The sequence below is a fragment of the Microtus oregoni genome, unplaced genomic scaffold (assembly GCF_018167655.1).
Source record: "Microtus oregoni isolate MIOR12 unplaced genomic scaffold, Mior012 000061F_ref0000440, whole genome shotgun sequence".
NCBI classification, from domain to species: domain Eukaryota; kingdom Metazoa; phylum Chordata; class Mammalia; order Rodentia; family Cricetidae; genus Microtus; species Microtus oregoni.
Genome location: NW_024543871.1, coordinates 3,107,464 through 3,135,087, shown reverse-complemented (window position 1 = coordinate 3,135,087; position 27,624 = coordinate 3,107,464). Strand labels below are relative to the sequence as shown.

The 27,624-nt window shown below is 35.0% G+C and overlaps 1 pseudogene; it reads left to right on the top strand.

Moving 5' to 3' along the window:
• LOC121439435 overlaps positions 1-24,836 on the top strand; it is a 119,832-nt pseudogene extending 94,996 nt beyond the window's left edge.
• Positions 24,837-27,624: the final 2,788 nt, after the last annotated feature.

Genomic DNA, 27,624 nt, shown 5'->3' with positions numbered 1-27,624 from the left:
TCAGGGTTGAGAGCAGAACTCAGCAGCATCTTCCACAGGGGATTGATTTTACAGGCATGAATGATACAGGTTTCAGAGAAATGTGGGGTGTTGCTTCATGGCTTCAGAGAACTATAGTGGCTAGATAATGATAGGCAAAGACAGAATCATTGTAAACTGGCCATGAGAGGCCACTCTCTCAAGCTGTGACAACAAAACTTAAGATTCCATGAAGATCTCAAAATGTTGGTCATGCCAAGATTCTGGAGTATCTGTTGAGGGAAGCTGTAAATATGGGTCTAGCCCAATATAAACTCTATATATATTTTTAGGCATGTGTTTTGCTGGCAGCAGAGCTAGATGAATGTGCCTACCCAAGCCTCTTGATCCCAGGTGAGGATATCAGGAGCATCAAATCATGGGTATGGACCTGTAATTTGATATTTTCTCTTATAAAAGTAATCTTGCCATCTTTATGGGATTTATAATGCCAAAATCAAGCCTTTAAGCATGTCTGTGAGGAATTAAATTAGATTAGTTGAGGTGGAAAAACCATACCTAACGATCAACAACACTATTTTATGAGTTGGGATCCTAAACAGTATAGAAAGTTTGTGAGATGGAGAAATGACTTAGGGGCTAATAACACTTCTTGCTATTGAAGAGGACCCGAGTTTGTTCCCCTGCACCCATGTCAGAAGACCCGTAAGCATATGTCATTCCCCATGGAGTAGATTTGATGCCCTCTTCTGAAGTCCCTGGACACCTGAACACACATGGGCATACACATTGACACATAAATGCATTGGCAAACACATCGATGCATAAATTTTAAAAATCTAAATAAAAAAAGATAAAGTTAGATGAACAAAGGCATTCATCACTCTCTCCTTCCTGGCAATGGATTCCATGTGTCTAACCACCTCCTACTTCTGTTGCCATGGTATTGAAACTTAAACTTTGAGCAAAAATAAACCTTGTTTTCCTTAAGTGACCATTACCTTGAGGAAAGAAACTAATAGAGCTCTGTTATGTTTCAGTCATAAGTTGATTTGATTATTCCTTGCTATGGCCTGTATTCTTCCCTTTTGGAATAGGAATGTTTATTCTGTATACTTATATATTAGAAATATATAGAAATTTTTATCAGTACACATTGTTAATAAATTACCTTGAGACTCAGATAAAATTTGTGTACCAGCCTTCTAACCTTTATTGGGAATTTTAATGACCATGAATGATCGAGGAAGGTCATTGGCTAATAAAAAAAACTACCTTGGCCCATTTGATAGGCCAGCCTTTAGGTGGGTGGAGTAAACAGAACGGAATGCTGGGAGGAAGAGGAAGTGAGCTCAGATGCCTCAGCTCTGCTCTCTTGGGCATACGCGATGACGCTCGGACCCAGGATGGACATAGGCTAGAATCTTCCCAGTAAGCGCACCTCGGTGCTACACACATTAATAGAAATGGGCCAGGCAATGTTTAAATGAATACAGTTTGTGTGTTGTTATTTCGGAGCATAAGCTAGCCAGGCAGCTGGAAGCAGGGTGGCAGGAATGCAACCCGCAGCTCCTTCAACACATGAAGACTTTTGAAGTTGTAGTGACTATATTTTGTATTGCTATGTCCATGAAAATGGGGTGGAATGTTATGACTTAGAAGTTATGTCTTTGGGTGTCAAGTTGACAAGGTGTGATGTTTAATTCTGATTGTCAATTAAGTGGAATTGGGAATCATCATGAAAACAAATCCTAGCGAATCCAGTGAAAAGTTATTTGAGGTGGGGAGACATATTCTCAATATGGGTGGAACCATTTCAAGGGATGGTGTCCCAAAGCAAATAAAAAGTTGAAAATGTGCTTAGCACAGGCATTCACTGCTGCTTAGAATTGTACAGAGTGTAATCAGCCATTACCGATCTTGTTGCTCTACCTTCTCAGACACGATGGATAATATCATTGGAAGTATATAAAAAATAAGCTTTGTCTTAAATTAATATTATCAGATACTTTGTTGTAACAATGAGACAAGTAACTAATACAGTACGTATCATCAGATGAATGGAAAAAGAATAATATGCAAATGGAAACTTGTGTGTGAGTGTTGTATGTATATATCCGGGTAAATGAAAATATTCAGTGAAAAGGAATAAAAATTCTGTTATTTGTAGAAAGATAGGTGAAATTGGAGAATAATATATTATGGGAAATAAACCAGTCATAGAAAAAAAGATGCCACATTCTCTCTCATAGATTCTCTCTCAAAGCTAAAGCTGATTTGATCTGAAAGTAGATCTCAGGTAGGGATTGAAAAAGATTGGGAAGCGTGTGTGAAAACCAAGTATTTTTAAAAAGTGATTAGATTTAATTAGTGCTTATAATATGGACTTATAGAATTAAGATCCTAAACTCCATATGTTTAATTAATTTGTCTTGAAGAAGTGTTTGGTTCTACTCTAGGTCTCTAGGTTATCCAGTCTATGGTTCTTATCGCAATCAGGGAGGCTTCCTTTGGCAGCTTATAGGCGCACTACAGCCAGACATCGAGAGAGAAAGAGAGAGAGAGAGAGAGAGAGAGAGAGAGAGACAGAGACAGAGAGAGAGAGAGACAGAGAGAGAGAGAGAGAGAGAGAGAGAGAGAGAGAGAGACTAACTTGGAAGTCTCCATCAGGTTCTTCCCCTCAGAAATAGGGAACCTCATAGAAGAGGGAGAGGACAGATAGTAGGAGTCAGAGGGGATGGAGGACACCAGGAGAACATGGCCCCATGAATAACCTAAGCAGGGTTCTTGTTCACATGGGTTCATAAAGATTTGAAGTGGCAAGAAGAGGATGGGACCTGTATGGATATGCACCAGGTCCTCTGCATGTATGTTATGGCTGTTTGATGATTTTGTAGGATTCCTAACAGTGGCAGTCCACTGTGTCTCTGATTCTTTTGTTTGCACTTGAAACTCATCTCCTCCTATTGAGTTATGTTGTCCAGTCTTGTTATAAGGGGCTTCTGCCTTTCTTTGTTGTACCTTCTTTTGACATGTTTGGTTGTTGCCTCTTGGAAGTCTGCTTTTTGCTGAAGGGAAACAGAGACGGAATAGATCTGAAAGAGAGGGAAGCAGGGGAGATCCAGAGGAATGGACGGAGGGGAAAATGTGATTGGGGTGTAATGTATGAGGGAGGAATTTATTTTCAATAATAAAATAAAATTATGGAAAATAATTGCATATGAAAATAGAAGAACATAGAGAGTTGCAGTCACAGAGATATTAGACAGTATTGCCTTGGGTAATTCTTAACAAAAATATTAAGAAGAAAATATCATAATAATGTTCTTTTCCTTTAAAAATATCATAAATACTTAAAACTGATCTCTTTAATCTTCTTTTCTGTTTTCCTCAGTGTATCAACACCTGACTACCCCAATCCTACCCTGGTGATATATTTCCTAGAACTGGAGAATAGCAAATATTCCTGCAAAAGAATCAGTCTCTAATGGTGGACAAAAATGAAAAAAAAAAGTCATTTATTATGCAGTGAGTCCCCCCCAAAAAAACCCAATATGATGATCAACTTGACCCACTTTCTCATTTCAATCTAGAAGAATTATTTAAAAGGTTGTATTTTGTCCTTCTACACCTCTTGTCTTCTCACCGAGCAGATTAGCATGTTAAATTAGAAAACATTTAAACATGCTTATTGATATGATTTAACCTAAACTCAATAAATATTTTATAATGTGGATGAAAAGAGATTGTGTACTGAATGAAAAAAAAAAAAATGAGCTAATGAATTCTGTCTTAGAGTTCTTCCAGGTCTCAGATTCTAGAAGAGTTTTGTTTTCCCCCATGATTTTAATTGAGATTTAGAGCCAATAACCTTATTGAATCAACACTTTTCTCTTAGAAGAAATTAAAAATAAATTCCAAACTCCAACTTTGGGAATCCAGATGTTTTATATAATCCCCATGATGACACCAAAGCAAAGGTCTCTAATAGATAGACAGTAAGTACCACCTCCAAAATTCAACAAATCATAAAAGACAGATAATTTAATAAAGACAATTCTGAAATCATAATCTTCAAAAGGTAAATGAAGACAGGTATATGTCTAAAGAATTACAGTATGAACTTTAAAATATAAATGAAAAAATGAATTGATAAATACATATAAAAGCTGTAGTGATATCCTCAGATCATTATTTTAAAGTTATCCAGTTATCAACAAGGAAATAGAAAATATAACATAATTATGTTTTCAAAGATGATATAAAATGATGATATTGATAATTTTAAAACCCTCTAATTTTGGTTTAGTGGCTGAACCCACAACATATCTTTTTGGATCTATGTTTTCTGTAACTGTATTGAAAAGTCTAGAAGTAATATTAAATATGAGGCAAACTTTTAGATTCCATAATCTTGTCACTAATTAAATGACTGATCCTAACTTAATCACTTCTCTTTAGTATAATTCACTCACTGTAATTGATGGGATGATTTTCAATCTCTGGAGCAGATGATGACTATAGTTTCCATGGCTACCATTCTCTAATTTGTTGAAGGATACAATGACAGAGAATATGGACATCATTTATCACACACTTGTTCATTTTATATTAATTTACTGCTCATATGTGAGGTAGGAACCGATAATTACTGTTGTTTTATACACTATATATACACCTGAAAGCTCATAGATATGAGTTGAATTGTCCAATTTGTCAGCCAATAAAGACAAAATTAATACCTGTGCTTAGTGATCGTGTTCTTTAACACTTTCCTGTCTTTCATTGTTAAAGTGTGCAGTTAATGTAAACCTCAATATGGATTGAAGTCTCATAAATATTTCATTATATTTTCTTCCACTTTTGAATATCTATCAATCTTTACAATCATTCAATGGCTTTGGTAACTTGTAGCACTGAATATTTTTTGTCTAAAGTCATGTGCTGGTTATTTACGTTTTCATGCAACTTTGTGAAATTGGGACATCTAAAGATGGGGTACAGAGGTATCATATCTGTTAATCTAGTTGTGTTCACACAGATGGGGACTGATAATAAATATAAACCCAATTTCTTCTGATTTCAATTAACAGCCCTTTCTTCTGTTCGTGATGCTACATTTGTAGACCTAATGTCAAGGAACATAAAGATTAACTTCTTCAAATAAAATACACATACACACACACACACACAAACACAGACATACACATACATATACAGACATACACACACGCATATATATATACATACAGAGACAGAATGTATATACATATATACACACACACACCTCAATAATTCATGTAGTTATGTATAGAATGCCAAGATGTTTGAAATTATGAAACATCTGTCACTGAAGCTTACAGAAAATGAGGAAAGATGAAGAAAAAACATATTTTGGATCACTGAGAGGGTATATGTTGCTCCCAAATCTCTATATATTTTTTAATTTATTCTGCTACTTTTCAATTTCTAATGCTATAGAACAATTGGTGCATATTTGCTTAAGTTCATCTTCTCATGAAGAATTAATAATTTCTGGCAGCATCTGTCACTTGGAGTCAGGATTTATTCCCACTTAGTGTAGGAACCTAGCACATCAAACACGGGGAAAACATAGACAAAAGAAGTAAATGTAAATATTAAATACTTTTATGTTATGTTGAGAACAATGCTTTGGTAAGAAATGGCACAGAAAATTCTGACAAATTTTCTCTAAAAGAACTACTTATTCCTAAAATAAGTTCGAACATTTAAGACTTTCCCTCTGAGATAAATTTATCTACTCTAGACAGAAAAGAAGCACTGAAAGCTGAATGCAATAAATTTCTGTTAATTGAATCCTATTTTCTGACAGATATCTATATGAAACTAATTATTAGTTTATCTTAAGCCGACAGTAAATATACATTTACATATGTATGTGAATTCTCTGCTAATTAAATAAAAATAAATTATATTTGAAGAAAGCAGTTAAGTTTGTTTTTTTAAAGAATGTCATCAACCTATAAATGCTCAGTTGCATTTCTCTGCCACAAAAGTTAAAATAATTCCTGTTTTTTTTTTGTTTTTTTTTTTTTTGCCTCAAATGTACTTTTCAGATTCTGGCACTGTGAAAACATACATATTGTCTCTTAAAGTGCAATGAGCAAAATTCACCTTCAAAACTAGAAGAGTGCTAACTTTAAATGACTATTGTTTTTCTCTGTAGTTCATAGTTACATCTGATAATATGGTATACTTTTCAAATGTATTTTACCATATTTTGTATTTGAGAGTTTCATACATGCATTTCATACATTCTGATCAAGTCCACCTCCACTTTTTCCCTTCTAAGTCCTCCCACAAACAGCTAGCTATTTTACTCTGAACTTCATGCAATCTCTCACTTTTTAAAAGTCTTCCGAGTCTACTTAGTGCTGCTGCCTGTGCATGTATAAATTTGGGGCTATTTACTTGAGCTCGGATAACCTCTCAGTGTGGAACTCTTTTGTGCGGCAACAGTTTACCTATTCTCAGGACTGCACCTCTAAGAAAATCTCCCTCAGAAGCCATCACTTGCTAGTTCCTCAGCTAGGGCTGGGATTTTACCCCTTAAATATTTTATATATTGAAACTTAGCTGCATTTGAAGATTCTTAAAGCTTAAAAGGACCACAGAAAGTGGTTTGATTTTTTTTTCATTCATAAAAGACAGTGAAGTCTGTAAAAGAAGCATGACTTACTCAAGGTCATACTGATGATCTGTGTTAGAACAAGCACTTAAATGAGCTTGACATTTTGTACACCAGAAATTTTACTGGTAGACTGAATTTCAAACTACAGTCAAAATATCAAATATATGTAAATATTGGGAAGACATTTCAACCACAGAAACTTCTACATTGTTAGCCTTATTTTAAGAGCAATTCCGTGGGCCAGAGGGCACTGAGATTTATTCTGTATTGTGCTCAGGGAAAACGAATTAGGTTGCAGCAGAAGTGATTTAAGTGGTAGGTTTTCATTTCACAGTTGATCACAGCAAAGACAGAGACCATTTGGTGCCTTTTTCAATGTCTGCCAAAAGTTACTTCGTGTCTCAAATACTGATTTTTTTCATTGATGTGCAGACAGAATTTAGCCCCCAAGGAAGCCCATAGAATTGGTTAAATGCCAGAGCTGGTTTATTTCTCTGGTGAAATTGAACTGTTCTCATATTTTTAAATACCATTTGATTTCATTTCTTTTCTAATATGTTTGTCTCTAATGGGTTAACTGGCATACTTGGATCTTATTTAATTTTACACTTATACTCTGTATAACCATTTTTACTCTTTGGTATTTAAATCACTACTAAATACCAAATTCGGAAATAGATTTAAAATTGCCAGAATTACTGAAGTGAGCAAGTTTCTAGGTGGGATGGAATAACAGAAAAAAATAGCAGTATGAAAAATAGTTGCCTTTATTATTCCATGCATTTTAATCATAAACATTAAAAGATCAATAAAAAGTAAGTCTGAGCAAACTGTCAATTAAAGCTTTAGACCTCAGGTCTTTCTCTTCAGCTCCCCCAGAAAACATCGTAAATAGGTACACAGTGAAATCATACTGATTCAAAGAGGTAAATGGGTAGAAACAATCTCAGGCAGAAAACAAAAAGGCATTCATCTTGTTGAGTATCACCTTTTGGACAGTGCAGTTTTGTGCCATGTCTTACAAATGGGATAATTTTCCAGATCCTTATAAAAAGTATCTCACAATTATAAGTTTGAACCAAGTGACATGACAGCTTAGCTCATGATGAAACAAAATCCTATGCAGTACAGATTTTCCTTGAACTAAATTATATTGGATTACGTCCAGATTTGCTAAAATGACCATCATGAGACATGAGATAATTTATAATTTCACAATTAATTTTAAAAAAATCTCAGAGTAGGATTATGAAAAATTATATAGTTCATTTCTGGGTTGTGCTTTAAACTTGATTAAAAGTTTATACTTCCATTATTAGCTCACACTGTTTTGAAGTTAGTAGGTCCACAATAGAAGTGTTTACGTGGTAGGTTTGGGCTCTCACAATCCTCATACAGTAGTTTAATAGCTATTTTCCAAACTACTTAGGCAATATCAAGCATCCATTAGTAAATCTTTCAAATGCATAATAAAAATTGAGAGACCCACTTCACATCAAAGAAGGCATAGAACTGAGATCTAATTGAAAGGGAGAAACTGAGCTAAACAAAACCAAATGCAATTGTGTTGGTTTTGAAGATCTAATAACAATGCCATCCAATGTTAAAACTCTTGACACTCATTCTGTTTTGTATTGTAACATTTGGCACAGTGTAATTGTCAAATATTGAAAGATAAAGAGAAACATTCAGGTAATAATCCAAATGGGTCATGACATAATATAGACATTTTTAAAAATAAATAGCACAACCATGAAGACCAATGGCAAGCTGAATTGTCTAAAGTGGCCTCTAAAGAAGCACTCTTTAAAAAAATTATGAGTTTTTTTGCGTGATTTATAATGTACTCATACCAACATTTTTATAGTTTCAGGGTAAAAATCAATTTTATTTAAAGTGTTGCCACTGGTAAGCTGATCATGTTCTACGAGAAGATAATATATCCAAGAATATATGGGTAGCACAAATTGGACTTTATGGATTTTAATAAAAGGTGACACAAAGTTGGGTGTGTAAGGATATGGGGCTTCATCTGGGAGGAGTTCGGAGAAGGGCTGGGGTATGACTAAATAGATTGTATAAAATTCTCAAGGAAAAAAATAAAGATGGGGAGAAAAACAACCTTAAAGAACAGATACTCATCAAAAACCTGTAATGTACTTGTGGGGCTTTTAATGCTTGAGAGTACAGTTTTCCAGAAATTCCAGCTGCAGGATGAAATCTTTCAATGGGTTTCAGCAAAACAAAATAGAAAATCTAGATTTAAAGAGAGGTATTGATGCAATAGACAGCTACATTTTGCGTCGAAATGCAATCATACTACCCATTTAAGTGCTTCCTTCTAAACTGTCTGCATGGCTCTGCTTCTTGCAATTGTAAGTTTGCATTTGCTGAGTCTCAGATTAGTTTGTTTCTTTACTGCCTAGCATGTTATAAGCACTCAAGAAAATTTGTTGGCGTAAAGTGCAGTATAAGGCTATTTTCAAATAATTACTTCAGAGATTAAACTTCTATTTGTGAGATTAACTCATGCCTGTACCACAGTAGTGACAAATAACTATTCAAAACAACTTATGAGGGTTAATGGCAAGTTTTTGAGAATTTCAAACACATGGGCATCAATAATACACTTCTGAATATTGGTAGATCACTAACCCATTTGAACCCATTCCAGTTAAGATGCAGGTAAAACAAATAAAAATATTAAAACATTTGTAACTACTTTATACATGTACCCCTAAGCTACAAATATGCAGAAATAAAGATAGTCTTTCATCCTAACTTTGCAATTATGTAAATAATCCAAAATATTATATTTATATTATTAATATATGAATGTAAAAGACTTGGTAGGAAATGGGCATGCATAAGGCAGTGAATGCATATAGGGAAAGGTGGTAGCCAGAGATAGTGTGTGAGGCTCATGTTCAGTATTGTTTAAGTCTAGTTATATGTAGCATATCATATAGATGTATACAATATGTTGTATATGCATATATAAATAATTATATATTTGTATATGTATATATATATATATATATATATATATTAAATATAGTGAAGTTTTTCTTTCCTGTGTAAAATAAATGCTGAAGGACATTTTTAAGGACCAATTAACAACACTATAATTATCAGAAAGACAGATTATTTGGATATACTTGTAGCTTGGTTCCTGTAACAGAACATTCATTCTTATGGTCTGAATTAGCTTCTAGGGTTCCAGTAGTCATATCTAAGTTTTAAAGAGTAGGATGAAAGAGAAAAACAGAGTTTAATGTACCTCTCTCTTATTAAGAGATTCCTGAAAGTCTTAAGACTCTTCCACTCACTCCTCAATGTTGGCTACCATCGTATTCTACTTTCTAATGCCAGAAATGTAGGAAAATGGCCTTTAAATTTGAACTCAATGTTCTTTTAATTTCAATAAAAGAGAACAATGTCTAACGGGTAACTAGTAATATCTAGAATGCCTTTTTGGGGGACAAGGGACACATTAAAAGAAAATTTCCTCAATTAGCAACAAATTAGTTGTTTTGTTGTCTTATACTCTTGACACACCAATGGTTTTCATAGTTCAGCATCTTTAATTTTCAATTGGCATTTACTATTAGTTTTACTATTTCTCAGAATGTAAAATATCACCATACTTGTAGAAAGTTGAATGTGTTCTATTTTATTGTATTCTGTCCCCTGTAAGATACACACACACACACACACACACACACACACACACACACACATGATGTGCTGATATCTTACCTTTTAAAACTGCTTTACTACTTTAAACCCTTTCTTAACAAATCATCCCACCCATCTACCTGCTAAAGAGCATGACATCCACAGATAATATAGTTATTTTCAACACACAAATAATTGTCTTGTTTTCTAAGTGAGAAAAATGATTGTCCCATCTAGATAAAGGATATTCTTACAAGAAAATAACAGTGAGTGTGCAACACTGATAGCATTTGTGCAAAGCTGCCTTCTGTTTCATTGCCTGCTTTTCTCCTCCTCTCTTCTCTTCCTCAGCCACTTTCTCTGTGTTTCTGTAGGGCTTGGCCTTTTCTATTTATTGCAAAAAGAAACAAGTACTGTTGAATATGATACATGACATATTTGGAAAGGTAGTAAATATTTAATACATGATATGGTAAATAATGTATATAATTTAGCAAGAAACAATGTAAATATTTCATGGACTGCAGTGCAGCTGTTAGGTTGGAATTAAATCTGTGAGCCTAGAGAAAAGCTGTACTTCAACATTTTTTTCCTGATAAGAGTACTTGCTGCTCTAGCTTCTAGAGTACACATCTAAAGAGAAATGGTTGGCACTTAAGGAAAATAAAATATTAAAATGGCTCAAAAGCATTAAAACTATTTATAAAATAGTTTCACAGTTATTTTACACACAGTGCAATCCAATATTAATCATGCTATTCAATATCATTTTAATCTTAATCATGTTGCTTATCCATTCTCTTTATGTGGTCAGTCTCTTCCGTTTGAAGTTTATACTCTCTGTGTTTATTTTTTCCAACTATAATAGAAAGCACTTTATTTTATCTGTTCATTTCCATTGCATAAGGTAACACACTGCAGATACTCTCCATACTTAAGTTTTTCATTTCAGGGTAGCCAAAATGATGTAGCTTGGAGAAATGCTTGCTATCAAGAATGATGGTATGATTTTGATCTCTGAACTCACACAGTGGAATGAGAGAACATGTTATTTTCTGCCCTTCACATATATGCTGTCATGTGTAATCCCCATCTATAAACTCAGATACATATCGATATTCACATTATCAATTGATATAAAAATTAAATCCACTTAACAATATATCTTGGATATACCCATGTAACTTTATTTATTCTTCATTCTTTTCAACTATTACCTAATATCTCATCAGAAGGAATGTACCATAAGTTATTCTGCCATTCTTTTAACAGGAATCAGTCAAGATAATTAGAGTACTATGTATTTACAAAAAAGTGTTACAGTAATCAAAAGTGTTACAGTAATCAACTATTTATGTGATGTTGAACATGTAGTTTTAGAATGAAACATTGGAGGTGTTGGAGGTAAAGAGAGTGCAAGATGAAAGAATATAAATACAATATCAGTTTAATATTTTTAAAATATTAAATTTATATTTAAAATTTACTAGGATACAAAGATTAACTGTGAGATCCTCTTTAATCCATGTGTTCTTCCAGATAATGGTTTGCACTGCTACTATATCTTTCTGCTAAAATTTAAAATAAAGGAATTGTTATTCAGCTTACCAGTTTTATTTTCTTCTTATGTAAGTAATAATTTCTATGTCAAAGCAGAAATTTGAAGCCTTATAATATTTTAATTATTGTCCATCTCATAGCTGATGTTGGCATCCTGATTTTTTTTACATTATGTTTTTAGAATGTATATGGATTGATATAATTTTCACCCCTTTCTCTTTCCCAAATAGCTTCTGTTTCTATTGCTACTCCCTCACAATTTCATGACCTTGTCTTAATTTATAATTGCTATATGTTCTGATGGTTTGAATGACTATGACCCACAATAGGTTCATAGCGAGTGGCAGTATTAGGAGGTGTGGCACTGTTGGAAGAAGTGTCATTGAGGTGGGCTTTGAGATTTCACACATTCAAGTCATGCCCAGTGGCTCATTTTCTCTTACTGCTCCCTTCTCCTATGGATGTCGAATTCTCAGCTCTGTCTCCTGCATCCTACCATGCTTTCCACCATGATGGTAATGGACTCATCTTCTGAACTGTAAACCAATCCCAATTAAATGTTTTCATTGATAAGAGTTTCCATGGTCGTAGTGTCTCTTTGTAGCAATAGAACTTTGACTAAGATATAAACACACACACACACACACACACACACACACACACACACACATATATATATATATATATATATATATATATATATATATATAACCTACATGAGTTTTTTTAAGGTCTGATCACTTGTTAATTTTAAAGAATTCTTTGTGATTGAAGTTATAATTAAAAGTAGAATGTCTGAGCAAGGACAACATACATCTCTTTTTTATGTATTTAAAAAAACTGTCTTTTTTCATTATACATACCAATCCTAGTTCCCACTCCCTCCCTTCCTCCCATTCCCTCAACCTTCCTCTCCAGCACATCCCCATCCACTCCTCAGAGAAGGTAAGGCACATTTCTTTGTGGAAGGACCAAGGCCCTCCCTACCATATCTAGGCTGAGCAAAGTATCCCTCTAAAGAGCATGAGTTCCAAAATGCCAGTACAAGCAGTAGGGATAATAGAACTGTCATCCAGCAATTGATGGAAGCAGAGGCAGAGAGTCACAATGGAGCACTGGCTGAGCTCCCAAAGTTCAATTGAAGAGTGGGGGGAGTGAAAATATGAGCAAAGACATCAAGATCACAATGGGGATATCCAGTGAAACAGCTTACCTGAGCTAATGGGAACTCACCAGCTCTGGCCAGACAGGGAAGGAACCAGCATAAGACCAAACTAGGTCCTCAGAATGTGGGTGACAGTTGTATAACTGGGGCCGACTGCTGGGTCACTGACAGTGGGACCAGCATACATCTGTTAACATCTGTTCCTGACACTTTTTCTTTTCATTTTTCATTCTCTTGGCGAAAAGTTTACCATATCTAGCAATCATGTCCTTAGTTTTCCTACAGAAACTGTTCTTTTCTGTAGGAAAAGAGTTATGTTTGTATCAGTATTGCAGGACACCTGGAGTAACAAGGTACTGAATCTTGGGTGCTCTAGTCTTGGGCTTCTCTCACCTTCTTTGTTTAAGGACTTTTTGATGACCTATTTGTGAACATCATTTTCTTTAGAGAGATTGAAAATCTTTCAGATTCTGCTATCTCTTTTGGGCCCCAACTACAAAGGCAAAGTATCATCTAAGAATATCTCTCTCTCTCTCTCTCTCTCTCTCTCTCTCTCTCTCTCTCTCTCCACTCAGATTGGCATTCACAATGCTTTCCCAAAGAGATATATATTTCCTATTGATAATTCTCCTTGGTCTATAATGAACAGCAGGCACAATCTGTGTGGGTCAAGACATCTTGTCTCAAGGCAAACTTTCATTGTTATTATCATGATTTGGACCACATAGCCCTTCTACTCTTCACCAAGAGCATCAATAGCTACTTCTGTGGCCATGTGCTTCTCATTGAAAGTAACAAACTTGAGTTCCTTATCCACTTTAATGAGTGTCGTTGAGAAAGAGGTATTCAAATTCATCTTGACACAGAGCCTGATTGATTTTAATTAGCATTTCTTCAATTAGATGTTGTAAGCATATTTAAATATACTTAAGAGTCATTTTTACATGGTTTTACACATTTTTTGGTCTTTTCCCTATTTTTTGTTATAGTGCTATCATTACTCCATTCAAAATTAAATCATCCAATTCCTTCCCTGGATAGCAAATAACTAAGAAACTGGTCTTCATTTTCAATCAGATATTTTCACTACTGTCATTCTAGTGTGAATTTTCATAATTCTCCTCGTGTATGCTACCCTGATATTTATGAGGAGGATGCATCAGTTGTCTCGTAGTTTAATCTGAGGGCTTAAATGCTGACTCAGAACAATTTTGAACCTCATGTGCATGTCAAAAACCAAATGAGACAGTGTAGATCTGTGACTTTAGCAGCCTTTTGGGATATGGAGATAGGTAGATGTTGGAGGCAAATTGGCCAGTCAGTCTAGAAAAATGGCAAACTCCATATTCTGTATAAGACTCTCATAATGCATTAGAGAACAACAGAGGAAGACACTTGACATTACTTTTTGCCTCCACACATCCACATGCAAGCACATTCCCAAAACACACGTGTACATGTACAGACATGTAGTTGGAGGATGCCCATCATTCCTGGCTGTTCAGACCTGAAATAATCACACAGAAAACACAGAGACTGTATTATTTACAACACTGCTTAGCTAATAGCTTAGGCTTATTATTAACTAACTATTACATCTTAAATTAACCCTTTCCTATTATTTTATATTTTATCACAAGGTGTGTGGCTTACTGGCAAAGTTCTGGCAGGCTCCAGCAGGCATCTTTCTCCTTAGGCAGCTACATGCTGTCTCCCTGACTCCACCTTCTTTCCTCCTCTGTCTAATTAAGGTTCCTGCCTTACTCTCTTCTGCCCTGCCATAGGCCAAAGCATCTTTATTCATAAACCAATAAAAGCAACACATATACAGAAAATCTTCCATATCACACACAGACACACACTCACACACACAAACACTTACTCAAAAGAGAGAGACAGAAAGACAGAGAGACAAAAAAAGATTTCTTCAGCATAGTAATCAAATAGACTGGTTTTGGCTTAGTGTTTACCATTTTCAAGCTGTGAAATACTCCATTAGCCACATCATCTCTCCTCTTTTCCTTTTTTTAATATTCTAAACAAGAATTACAATAGTATTTATTGCAGTTTTAATGTCTAATAAAGATTAATTATAACCACTGAGATTCCAAATGTACTTAAATCATGAAGATGTTTCAGATGTGGGGTATGTGAAGAAACCCCCTTCTGAAAGCAACTGATTTGGAAACTTCTATTGAGTGACTACTGGCTTATTTTTTTCAATGAACTAAGGAAGTCATGCACACCCTTATGTTCTATCAAGTATTTCACCTATGGATATTTACTTATCCTAGACTTAACCTCAAACCATATGGCAAATTCAGATTCTTGGTTGCAGAAATGGTTAGTGGATAGAATACATGTGACACACTTAAATGTATGTCTTCAGTTAAAAATCTAAGATTATATTGCAGATAGCATTTTAGTACTGTCATTTTTACCCATATGGAATTTTGTCTAAGCTTGTTTTGAGCAGGAAGAGAAGACAGGAGAAATTCACTAACAATATTGCTCACAAATCATAGGGAATGTGAATCCACATTATTATTCATATTTTGCTTTTATGGCATGCACTAATTTTTAAAGAAACTAACTTGATTTAGACAAACTTGAATGTAAATTTTAGCAGCAGTTACATGTGTTCTCAAGAGACCTAGCTACTAAGTTGATTACAAACAGCTGCAACCATTCAATTGCCAGTGAAATGTTATTCAAAGGACAATTAAAATCAGAAAGCCCATATGTAGATTTCTGTCCCATATCCCTTGCACATTTAAAATGCTGATACTGTCTGACCTTCAAGCCATATAACCAGGTATTTTACTACAGTAATCAAATATTTGGGAAGTCATGCATGAGGTTAAGTACCATTAAATTTTTGTGAAAATCCATTAGAAGGAGAAGAGAAAAGTGAATTCAGTTTGTGAGGATGTCAAATATATGTATAATAGCAGCAGTTACATAAGCACTGAGCTTTGAGTCCAGAGGGCATTTCCCCAAACAAAGTGCAGTAGATAGTGTTGAGTGCAATCATGCATGATACATTTGTTAACACAGACACTAATGTTCAATCATTTGAAATTTTTTTATTAAAAATTTCCACATCCTCCCCTCCTCCCATTTCCTTCCACTCCTCCCATTTCCCTCCCCATCCCCCAACTCCCCTTCCCCTCCCTCTTCAGTCCTAAGAGGAGTCAGGGTTCCCTGCCCTGTGGGAAGTCCAAGGTCCTCCCCTCTCCATCCAGGTTCAGTACGGTGAGCATCTAAACAGACCCACAGAGCCAGTCCATGCTGTAGGACCAAAACACAGTGTCTTTGTCCTTGGCTTCTCAGTCAGCCCTCATTGTCAGCCACATTCAGAGAGTCCGGTTTGATAACATGCTCCATCAGTTCCAGTCCAGCTGGCTTTGGTGAGCTCCCATTAGATCAGTCCCACCGTCTCAGTGAGTGGATGCACCACTCGTGGTCTGAGAAGTTTTTTCTTTATAGTTTTTTTTTTCTTTTTTAGTCTTTGAAAATAGGAATGTAAAATGGTTATGCACTCTTTTTTATTGATTTTTATTGAGCTCTACATTTTTCTCTGCTCCCCTCCCTGCTTCTCCCCTCCCCTTTAACCCTCTCCCAAGGTCCCCATGCTCCCAATTTACTGAGGAGATCTTGTCTTTTTCTACTTCCCATGTAGAATATATATATATATATATCTCCTACTGTTCTCACTGTTGTCTAAGTTCTCTGGGATTGTGATTTGTAGGCTGTTTTTTTTTTTGCTTTATGTTTAAAAACCATTTATGAGTGAGTACATGCGATAATTGTCTTTCTGTGTCTGGGTTACCTCACTAAAAATGATGTTTTCTAGCTCCATTAATTTTCCTGCAAAATTCAAAATGTTGTTATTTTTTCTGCTGTGTAGTACTCCATTGTGTAAATGTATGACATGACATTTTCCTTGTCAAAAGCTTCTGTAATTTAAAGAACACAGTCAACAAGACAAAACAACAGCCTACAGAATGGTAAAAGATCTTCATTAACCCCACATCAGACAAAGGTCTGATCTCCAAAATATACAAAGAACTCAAGAAATTGGTCATCAAAAGAACAAATAATCTAATAAAAATGGAGTAGAGACCTAAACAGAAAACTCTCAACAGAGGAATTTAAAATAGTTGAAAGACATTTAAGGAAATGTTCAACATCCTTAGTCATCAGAAAAATGCAAATCAAAACAACTCTGAGATTCCATTCTATACCTGTAAGAATTATCAAGATCAAAAACACTGATGACAATTTATGCTGGAGAGGTTGTGGGGTAAATGGAACACTTCTGCATTGCTGGTAGAAATGCAAGCTGGAACAGCCTATTTGGACGTCAGTGTGGCAATTTCTCAAAAAATTAAGAAACAACCTCCCTCAAGACCCAGTAATACCACTTTTGGGTATATATCCAAAGGATGCTCAATCGTGCCACAAGGACACGTGCTCAACTATGTTCATAGAAGCATTGTTTGTCATAGCCAGAACCTGGGAACAACCTCAATGCCCCTAGAACAAAGAATGATTATGCACTCTTATCTGAATGCAACTCCAACAAAAAAGTAGGAATAGTTTTTCTCTGAAAGTGGATTTAGAGAATTGTTTGATGTTTGCCCATTAATTTGAATTTCTTTGCATTTTATGAATATTATGCCATTAATATTTTCTGTCCAATTAAATCATGTGTCAGCTGTTCTAATGATAGAAACCATGATTAATTAATAACTGAAGTCAACAAGCCAAGAATAAAACATGCAATTCATTCTAGGAAGGTAGCAAAGAAATTTTCAGAGCAAATTATTGTGGAACATTTTAAAGATGATCAAGAAGGTATTCATAGAAGATGCTGTTTGAATGACAAGATGATGCAATCATGCAAATACCCTTACAGATAAGGTTAAAGAGGAAGCACTAAGGTCCTGAAGTGGGTAAATAATATTAACTAAACCAGACATTCAGAATATAGGAAATTAGAGACTTGTACAATATTAAGTCATCCAAAATTTCAGCATGGATAGCAGAAGAGATTATGATGCCTCCCCATTATAGGAAATTATTAGAATTAATGTTGTCTGGAGATAAGAAAGCTGGTTTACTTTGAATGTCAAACCTGATAAACTATCAGTGTCCCAGTATAAGGGCCTAACTCCTTAAATACATTGATAGCAGTGAGTAAACTCATTTGTTATTTAGGGGGTATGTGTAAGAGAATTTAGAGGCAAGAGAGTGGGGTATAGATCTTGTCAAATTACATTATATTAATGTACAAATTTCTCAAACAGTAAATAAAAAATAAATGAGAGAATGAGTGACACTCAATGACACTGAAGAGTTGGAGACAAGTTTACTCAAGGTTTGATGGAAAAAGATTTTTTTAATTTTATTTAAAATATATTTAATAATTATTTAAAAGATTTAAACAAGGAAACATTAAATACTGTTGATGTGGTATTCCCCTCTATATGCTATGAATGTTTTATTACCATTAGTTAATAAAGAGGCTGCTTTGGTTTATTACAGGGCAGAATATATGTGGACAGGAAAACTAAACTGAATGAAGGGAGAAAGAATATGGAGACCGAAATAAGCCATGTAGCTGCCCAAGAAGCGGGATGTGAGGTAACACGCCATGAACATTTTGATAAATTATTATAATAGAAATGTGTTAATTTAAGATGTAAGAGCTAGCTAGCAATATGGCTGAGGAGTTGATCAGTGTTGTAATTAATATAGTTTTTGTGTGATCATTCTGGTCTTTGTGGCTAGGAAACAAAAGTGCTTTCTCCATTTACAAACTGTTGTTTTTACTTTGCTATGTAAAAGTCTCTCTGGTTTTCTTGCCAAAAGAATTGATTTTGCTATGCTATATATCATGGAAATCCAGATAAATTTTTAAAAACCTGTCTGTATAAAGTATTACATGTGATACAGAGAAAAACAAAGTAAGAATACCAGAATGATAGATTAGAAGTATGCATATTTTTGTGTATATGCATGGGAACTCTGAAGCAAAGAGTAACACAAGTTGCTTCATATTTTCTGGCCTTGATTCAATGGTTACAGTTGCTTTTTCTCAAAGGAGTAAGACTTAGAGAAAGTTAGCAAGTGTTTAAAGATTAATTATAACAACTCACTTAAGGTATCTACAGGCGAATGCAGTCGTCCTTTGTTTCCTTCTGCAATTAAAATATAAGTTCTTATTGATAAAGATAAAATGTACTTCAGAAACAACACTTGGAGTAATCAAGCTGGATGGACTTGGCAGCTTCTTCCCTGAGGACTAGCTTTAGTAACAACCAACGGGACTAGGCACACTGCTAAGGGAGAAAAGCAATTGTCAGTCTTACTAAGCTGTGATGCCTATGAACCACAGCAAAGACCAGGATGACAAAATATACCCAAAGCCATAATAGTAGTGCATATATCTTGAGAGTTACCATTAGTTGTGTAATTGGATTTAGGGCCCACCTCAATAGGATGAAATTTATGCCTGGTACTGTAAACTCAACCATCTATTGATAAATGGCGAGGCCATAAAGGCTAGAAGAGTACTCATTACTGCCACTTTGCTAAACCATTATAATTATTGGAGAAAAAACAAGCCTGGTTAAAATATAGAGAATATCTGACCCAATGGGCATTGAATCCCAAATGATAGTTCTGAAACACAACCCTTACATTAAAAAATACAGAGAACATGATGGAAGAGGGATCAGAAAGATGGTAAAGAGACAGAAAAACAGGACATCAGCTATGAGATTTGTCTTCTATGTATGACAGAGAAGTTGCATTCATGATTTCTCAACAAAATGGTCACCTACCCAAAACTTTGATAATGGCTATACAAGTTGATATGCTAAAGGGGTTAAGGGAAATCTCACAAGACTCCACCAATAGATGAAGAGCTACAGGCAATTAATGATTGCTGAAGGAAGACTTATCCAGGGATGATCTCCCAAATGCACAGCCATAAAATCATATGCATTCATAGACTCTCTCTCTCTCTCTCTCTCTCTCTCTCACTTTCTCTCTCTCTCTATGTAAAATAATAATGAAAGATCATGAATTTGAGAGGGGAAAATGTGTAAGGATTGAAGTGAAGAGAAATGATGAAAATACAGCACATATTTATGAAATTTTAAAAATACGTAAAACAAAAAAAAGATAGTACCACATTGGATTTAAGTATCTTGAATCCAGAAAAAAATAGATTAAAAATAAATCCCCATATAGTTAGAAACTGATGCTGTACAAATTATTGAAAGCATCAAGACAGTGTAGGCAGGAAACAAACCAAAACCTAGAATTATTTATTAAGACATTCCAATATGATATAAATAATTTAGAAAAGGAGGAGATAAATATATATATAGACAATGATGTACTCAGAGAGTTTATAAAAGTAGTTTATGTAGAAGAAAATAAGGAAAATTTTGTAAGAAAGAAGGGGTGATAAAACATTTAAAAACCTACTGAAAGGTGGATGAAGATGAAGAATAAAAAAGTTTATTATTTTAATCAAAATAAAGGCCTCATTTCTCTTGATGAGGATATTCATCAGTTAAATGATAACAGAAATCACAAAAGGACATGGTAAAAAGTAAATAAGGAACTCTAACTTTAAAATGCATATTATAATTGATATACATCTGTTTCAGTAAATATGTAATAAAGTGATCACAAAAATGGTATTTTAAAAATACAGTTTTGAATTGGCATGATGTCTAAGCCAGTAAGGAAGGTGCTTGCAACCTGCCAAGAAAGCACAATGACCTCAGTTTGTTTCTCAGAACCCACAACAAACAGAAGGAGAGGACTGACTCCACAAAATATGCTTTGTAACCTCCATAAAAGTGCTATGGTATAACAGCCACAACATATGCCACACATATACACAAGGAAAATAAAATTTTTAAATACATAGGTTTACTTAATATTGCAAAAAATATTCTCATGAGAAGAAATGGAGTGGGCATATAAGATGAAAAGTATAAAGCCAGATATCTCTAAGAGATAGGCTTTTGTACCATAATGAAAACTATGTTCTACATTTTCAATGTTAAGATTTTTATTAGCGTAAAATACCTTGTTATAATCCTAAAGAGGTAAACTTCTGATAACCACAAAACAAAAAATCTAAGTTAACGACACAAAAGGAATAAAAATGGAAAGAAAGCATTAGGGGAAATTATACTCTGGAAAGAACATAGAAAGAGATGAAAAATGGATCCAGGATCTACAAAACACAAGAAATGTAGGAAATAGTAGCAATGTAGCCTTTAGATTAGTAATTATATTCAATGTAAATGGAAAGCTCTCTTAATTGAAAATATAAGTAGCTCAGAGGCAAAATAATCCATACCCCGTTATGTACTGTCTACAAAAGTTTTAACTTCATTTTAAGTATAAAGAAATGTTTAAAGGATAGAAAAACTTGAACCAAATGAAACAAGAGTATGTATACCTACTTTGTATAGAGTTCAGACAGCTAAAATAAAGATAAATTGATGTGTTTCATAATATAATAATAAGAAAGTAACCCATTAAAAGGATATAATTATTATGAATAGATTTATATTTCTGCCATTATGGGAAATTTTTTTCAGGATGATCTCCTACAGATACTAAGATATAATGATAGAGTCCATTATATAAAAGGCTTTTTGTTTACATACAATCGCATACTTTAATTTCATCTTCAGAGTTCTTGTAATACTGGTAAAGACCTGCAAATAGAGTTTTAGTTCTTATACTGTGTTATTGAGGGAGCACTGCTAAGAAACGAATCATAAGTTGTCTTAGTGTTCTGTTGCTGTGAAGATATCCCATAACCAAAGGAACTCTTATAAATGAATGCCTGTAATTGGGGCTTGCTTACACTTTCAGAGGTTAGTCCATTATCATCATGGCAGGAAATATGGCAGTGAGCAGGTGCTGTGGCATAATGCGCTTGTACACTGTAAAGATTTGTCACTCATATTGGTTTAATAAGACACTAATGGGCCAGTAGCCAGGCAGGAAGTATAAGTGGGGCAACCAGACTAGGAGAATTCTGGAAAGAGGAAAGGCAGAGAGTCAGTCACCAGCCAGATGTGAAGGAAGCAAGATGAGAACATCTCACTAAGAAATGTTACCAAGCCATATTGCTAAACATAGAGAAGAATTAGGTGTTAATTTAAGTTGTAAGGGCTTATTAATAATAAGCCTGAGCTAATAGGCCAAACCATTTATAATTAATATAAGTCTCTGTAGGTTTCTTTAGGACTGAACAGCTATGTGACCAGGAGGATAGGAACTTCTATCTACAAGCAGATAGAAATAGCTTGAGAGTCCTACATCTGAATTGGAAGGCACCAAGAATAAAGAGATACAGGACCTGGCTTGAGCTTTTGAAAAGTTAAAGCTCACTCCCAATGACACTCTTCTTCTAACAAGGCCACTCCTACTACAAGGTCATATGTCCTAATCCCTGTCAAGTAGTATACTTCCCTAAGACCAAGTATTTAAATATATGAGCCTATGCTACTGGGCATTCCTATTCAAATAACCACATAAGTCTTTAGTTATTGATAGCTATATTATTTAAAATTTAAATATTTCATATGCTGTTAATTGAATCTATGGATGTGAAACTTGTAGATAAAAAGGACTGGCAGTATTATGTGATTTTCTGTATGCAAATATATAATAAGTGATAACTTATAAATAATGTCCAATAAGAATTTAACATCTATAGCCAATAAGAAGATAAAATAATTTTAAACAAGCCGGGTGGTGGTGGCACACGCCTTTAATCCCAGCACTTGGGAGGCAGAGGCAGGCAGATCTCTGTGAGTTCGAGACCAGCCTGGTCTACAAGAGCTAGCTCCAGGACAGGCTCCAAAACCACAGAGAAACCCTGTCTCGAAAAACCAAAAAAAAAAATAAAAATAAAAAATAAAAAAATAAAATAAAATAAAATAATTTTAAACATATACTATAGTAAAATTATAAGGATCATTCTTTTATTTTGGAAATATTTAAACTATAGGTTAATTTTGTTTTTTATTTTGTGTATGTGTGTACTTTATCTGCATGTATGCATGTTCACTGTATGTGCTTGGTGTCCACAGAGATCAAAAGACAATATCATATGCCCAAGAACTGGAAATACTGATGATTCTAAACCACCATGTGTCTTGCATGTTGGGAAATGAACCCAAGTCTTCTGTAGGAGCAGCAAGTGCTAATAACCATTGAACAATCTCTATAGCCCTATTTGCATATGAGATTAAGGAAAATAATGAAGACAGGAATACAAACACTGTGATACTATCTCAGTTGACTCAGAAGACTGCAGTGTGACTAAAAGACCAATAGTATGTAGGTACAGGATTTCTCTATGCATGATAAAATGTTCCTGATATTTATCACAGTTATATTAAATAGTGATCAGGAAAAATTACACTGAATTACAGACTTTAAAATGATTAAAGTCAGCTGAGCCTGGTCCTATAGATCTATAACCTTAGCTCCTCATGAGACTGAGATGAAAGAATTCCAGATGCAAGACAGTCTAGGGTCTAGTGTGAGTTCAAGGCTAGCCTCAGAAATGTAGATAAAACCTGTATTGAAATAAAATAATTAAACAAAATGTCTGATGTATAGCTTCGTACTAGAGCACTTCCATAGAATATATAAAGTCCTAAGTTCACCCACTAGGACTTCCAAAGGGGATGAAAAGTTTAAATATATGTTAATTTTTTTTCCTCATTAAAGTAAGAGTAGATAGAACATTGAGATGAAACCAACACATTTAACGGATATTTCCACTGAAGTTAATTGATCATGAAATGAAAATGTTAAGAAAGGTTAGGATAATTTAAAAATTCAATTGGAAAACTACATTGGAGCTAATGTTCATTCATGAACTTCATCCATCTTGAAAGAGGATGTACTTTCCTTTTAGGGACACAGGAAACACTGTAAAAAGTTGATGACTTGCCACATGATGATAGAATTCATAGTGTATTTCCAAAGTCAATATTAGGATCAGTGTTTTTTTCAAATATGAAAATATAATTAACTTAAACAGTAACTACAAAAAAACAAAAGGTAGTTAAGTAATTTCCCTAGCTTCTGGACAAGGACACTATGATCGAACTTCTGGAATTATTTTATTCCTACTGTACCAGTGAACATGTATCCCTCTTGCACATCTGGTAGTTGGTGACTGTGACCAGTCCATGTATTTTGTAGATCAGATTAAAACAAGAACCTAAAGGAGACACCCACACCTTCCACCTGGTGTTACTTGAATTCCTGGTGTGCCTGCTCTCCAAAGCCACGTGGATATAAAACAGACACACGAATTCAGTAACTAAGAACTGGAAACAACCTATGTTATCATGGATGAGATCCATGATACAATGTCACAGGCAATAAAATGAATTAATCAAAATAAGAATCACTAGATTTTAATTTAAATAACGATTAGTTATCTTAATATTACTTAGTTACTTAATATTTAAAACAGTTGATTTGGGAGAACGATCTTTCTTTCTCTGTTTACCTGAACTATTCCTGTTGTGCTATTTTCTTTAGTGGGGCTCTTATACTCTGCCTTCTGTAAAAGATGCTCCCCATAGAGTGAGCTTCCCACAGGGATGTACTAACACAAGCAGCCTTCGCTTTTATGCCCTGTTTTTGACAGTATATGTGTTCTTTCACCTTTGGTCAAGGATGAGTCTTAAACTCTTCAGGTGTAATTAGTGCAACCACAGTCAGGATGGTATAGGCATTCATAGTTGGTCTATTAAAGTGTCACACTGGTTTTCCAAATTATCAGCTCTGTCAATAGTGGCCAGCGTAACACATGGGACTTCAGCAGCCTCATCAAGATGTATTTACCTATTTCCTTTGGTTATTATCTTATTCTTGATTTAATCTCTGTCCAGTGATTTGTCATGGTGCCAACTAATATAACTCCCGTCCTATTGTGCTGTAAAGAGGCCATGTTGAGTGACTGACATGGAAAGAAATAAAATTAACTAAGGAGTCCAAAGGAGGAAAATCATTGACATTTATCTCTTACCAGTCAGAAATGTCAATTTTCACCATAGTTGTGATCTTGAAGAATAGGTAATAGAAACTCTCAAAGGAGCTGCCTCATTGAAAACCAGGGGACTCAGTGAATAGAACCTGAATTAAGGACCACATGCTAGCTCAGTGATCATGGCCAAAACAAAAAACTGCTTTGAAACATAGAAATAAAGGACTAAACTTAAAACTTCCATCACAAAGTGGTGAAAATGTATAATGGATTCAAGTATAATGTGAAAATAACATCCAACTCAGGGTGGTTCAAATCCTAATAATTCAAAAGTAAATGTCACTAAGAAGTATATGAATGGCCAGGAAGTATGTGAAAGGCACATGCCTTTAATCCCAGCACTCAGGAGGCAGAGGCAGGCAGATCTGAGTTCTAGGTCAGCCTGGTCTACAGAGGGAATTTCAGTACAGCCAGAGATGGCACATAGATAAACCCTGTCTTGAAAAACAAAACAAAAGAAAAAAAGGAAGAAGTATGTGAATCACACCCTATAGAAGATACTCAATATTTTTTTACTAATGAGGAAAAAGCTGTAGGAATCAGCAAGATTTTGGCAACAGCAGCTTTCAACTTTCTGCCAAATGAGGATGGCATTGGCTTCTGAAGTTGGTGTTACCAAGGTAGACTTGTTGGAGCAGAGCACACAGCTCCTAATGAAACAAGAAAATAGGAAACTTCTAGAGAAAGTAGAGGGAATCCCACAAAAATTCTTGGTAATTGTCTTAGCACACGTTTTTGTGGACCTCAAAAAGTTCCTTTAAAAGTCTGAACCAGGCTGTTGTGGCACACACCTTTAATTACAGCACTTGAGAGTCAGAGGCAGGTGGATCTCTGTGAGTTCAAGGTCAGCCTGGCCTACAAAAGCTAGCTCCAGGACAGGCACCAAAGCTACACAGAGACACCCTGTCTCAAAAAAAAAAATGTTTTGAAGTATAAACCCTTCCAACTCCAAATGGTTTTCATTTAATAATGAGGAAATTTCACAGCGCTTACATGTCAATCTATGACACCCAAATAAAGCAAGGTATGGGGGATGTGTTTCTGAACATGGTGACACTTCATCAGGAAGGGCTTTCAAAGGGCTTTCAGAAGTCAACCTAGTCATCACAGGAAGTGATGTCACTATGGGAATCACATGCCTGGTAACCTACTACTGTAAGGAAACTCAGAGAAGCAGGACAGTGGTAGTGAGTGTCTCAACTTGGCATACCCCAGGGCTCAGTTCTGTATTTATGTCATAGTTTTTCACCAAAAGAGTTTACAAAGTTAAAAAAAACACAAACTTAAAAGTAGGACATGTATAGAATAAAAACAAAACAAAAAATATCTTTTGCAGTGCTGTGTAATGTGTTTTCAAATAAATGGAATTATGAAAGAGTCCAAACATTAACAGAATATAAAAAATTGATGAAACAAAAGTAGTTTTAAATCTCCAGTATGTACAGAAGCATAAAATTGAATGAGTATAAAAATCATAAGCTTTGAATAGTTATCAAATAAATCGAGTTTTTATAAAATATAACAAATAAACTCTAAGTTGAAAACATTTTGAAATGCTAGAATAATAAGAAGCAAAACTTTACCATGGCTTCAAAACTCATGGCTATCAGGTCAAGGCACTAATAGTGGTGTATTTACAATCTGTAGTGTATACATTGTGACAATAAATTGTGAAAATTATGAATTTTGGTTTAAAGATACAATCAAGCATGTGATTGAAATCAAAACATACAGAAAGCTGAAGCAGAAGGATCTTAGTTTTGAGTCAACCTAGGCTACGTCATAAGACCCCTGTCAAAGCAAAACGTTTTTTTGTTTCTCTGATTTTTTTTTCTCCTTTTGGAATTGCTCTGCCAATCAACTGATTGTAAACTTTTTTTCTTTATTTTTTTGTTTATTTTTTTTAGTTGTTGAAAAAAAATTTCCACCTTCTCCCCATTTCCCATTTCCCTCCCCCTCCTCCCACACATTGCCCCCTCCCCCCACTCCCCTTCTCCTCCCCCCTCCACCCCACTCTATTCCCCCTCCCTCTAGAGAATGAAGAGCAGTCCAGATTCCCGGCTCTGCGGGAAGTCCAAGGTCCTCCCACTTCTATCCAGGTCCAGGAGGGTGAGCATCCAAACAGGCTAGGCTCCTACAAAGCCAGTTCATGTGTTAGGATCGAAACTTAGTGCCATTGTCCTTGGCTTCTCATCAGCCTTCATTATCTGCCATGTTCAAAAAGTTCGGTTTTATCCCATTCTTATTCAGTCCCAGTCCCGCTGGCCTTGGTGAGCTCCCAATAGATCAGTTCCACTGTCACAGTGGGTGGGTGCACCCCTCGTGGTCCTGACTTCCTTGCTCATGTTCTGCCTCCTTCTGCTCCTCATTTGGATCTTAAGAGCTCAGTCACAGGTGCTCCTATTTGGGTCTCTGTCTCTATCTTGATCCATCGCCAGATGAAGGTTC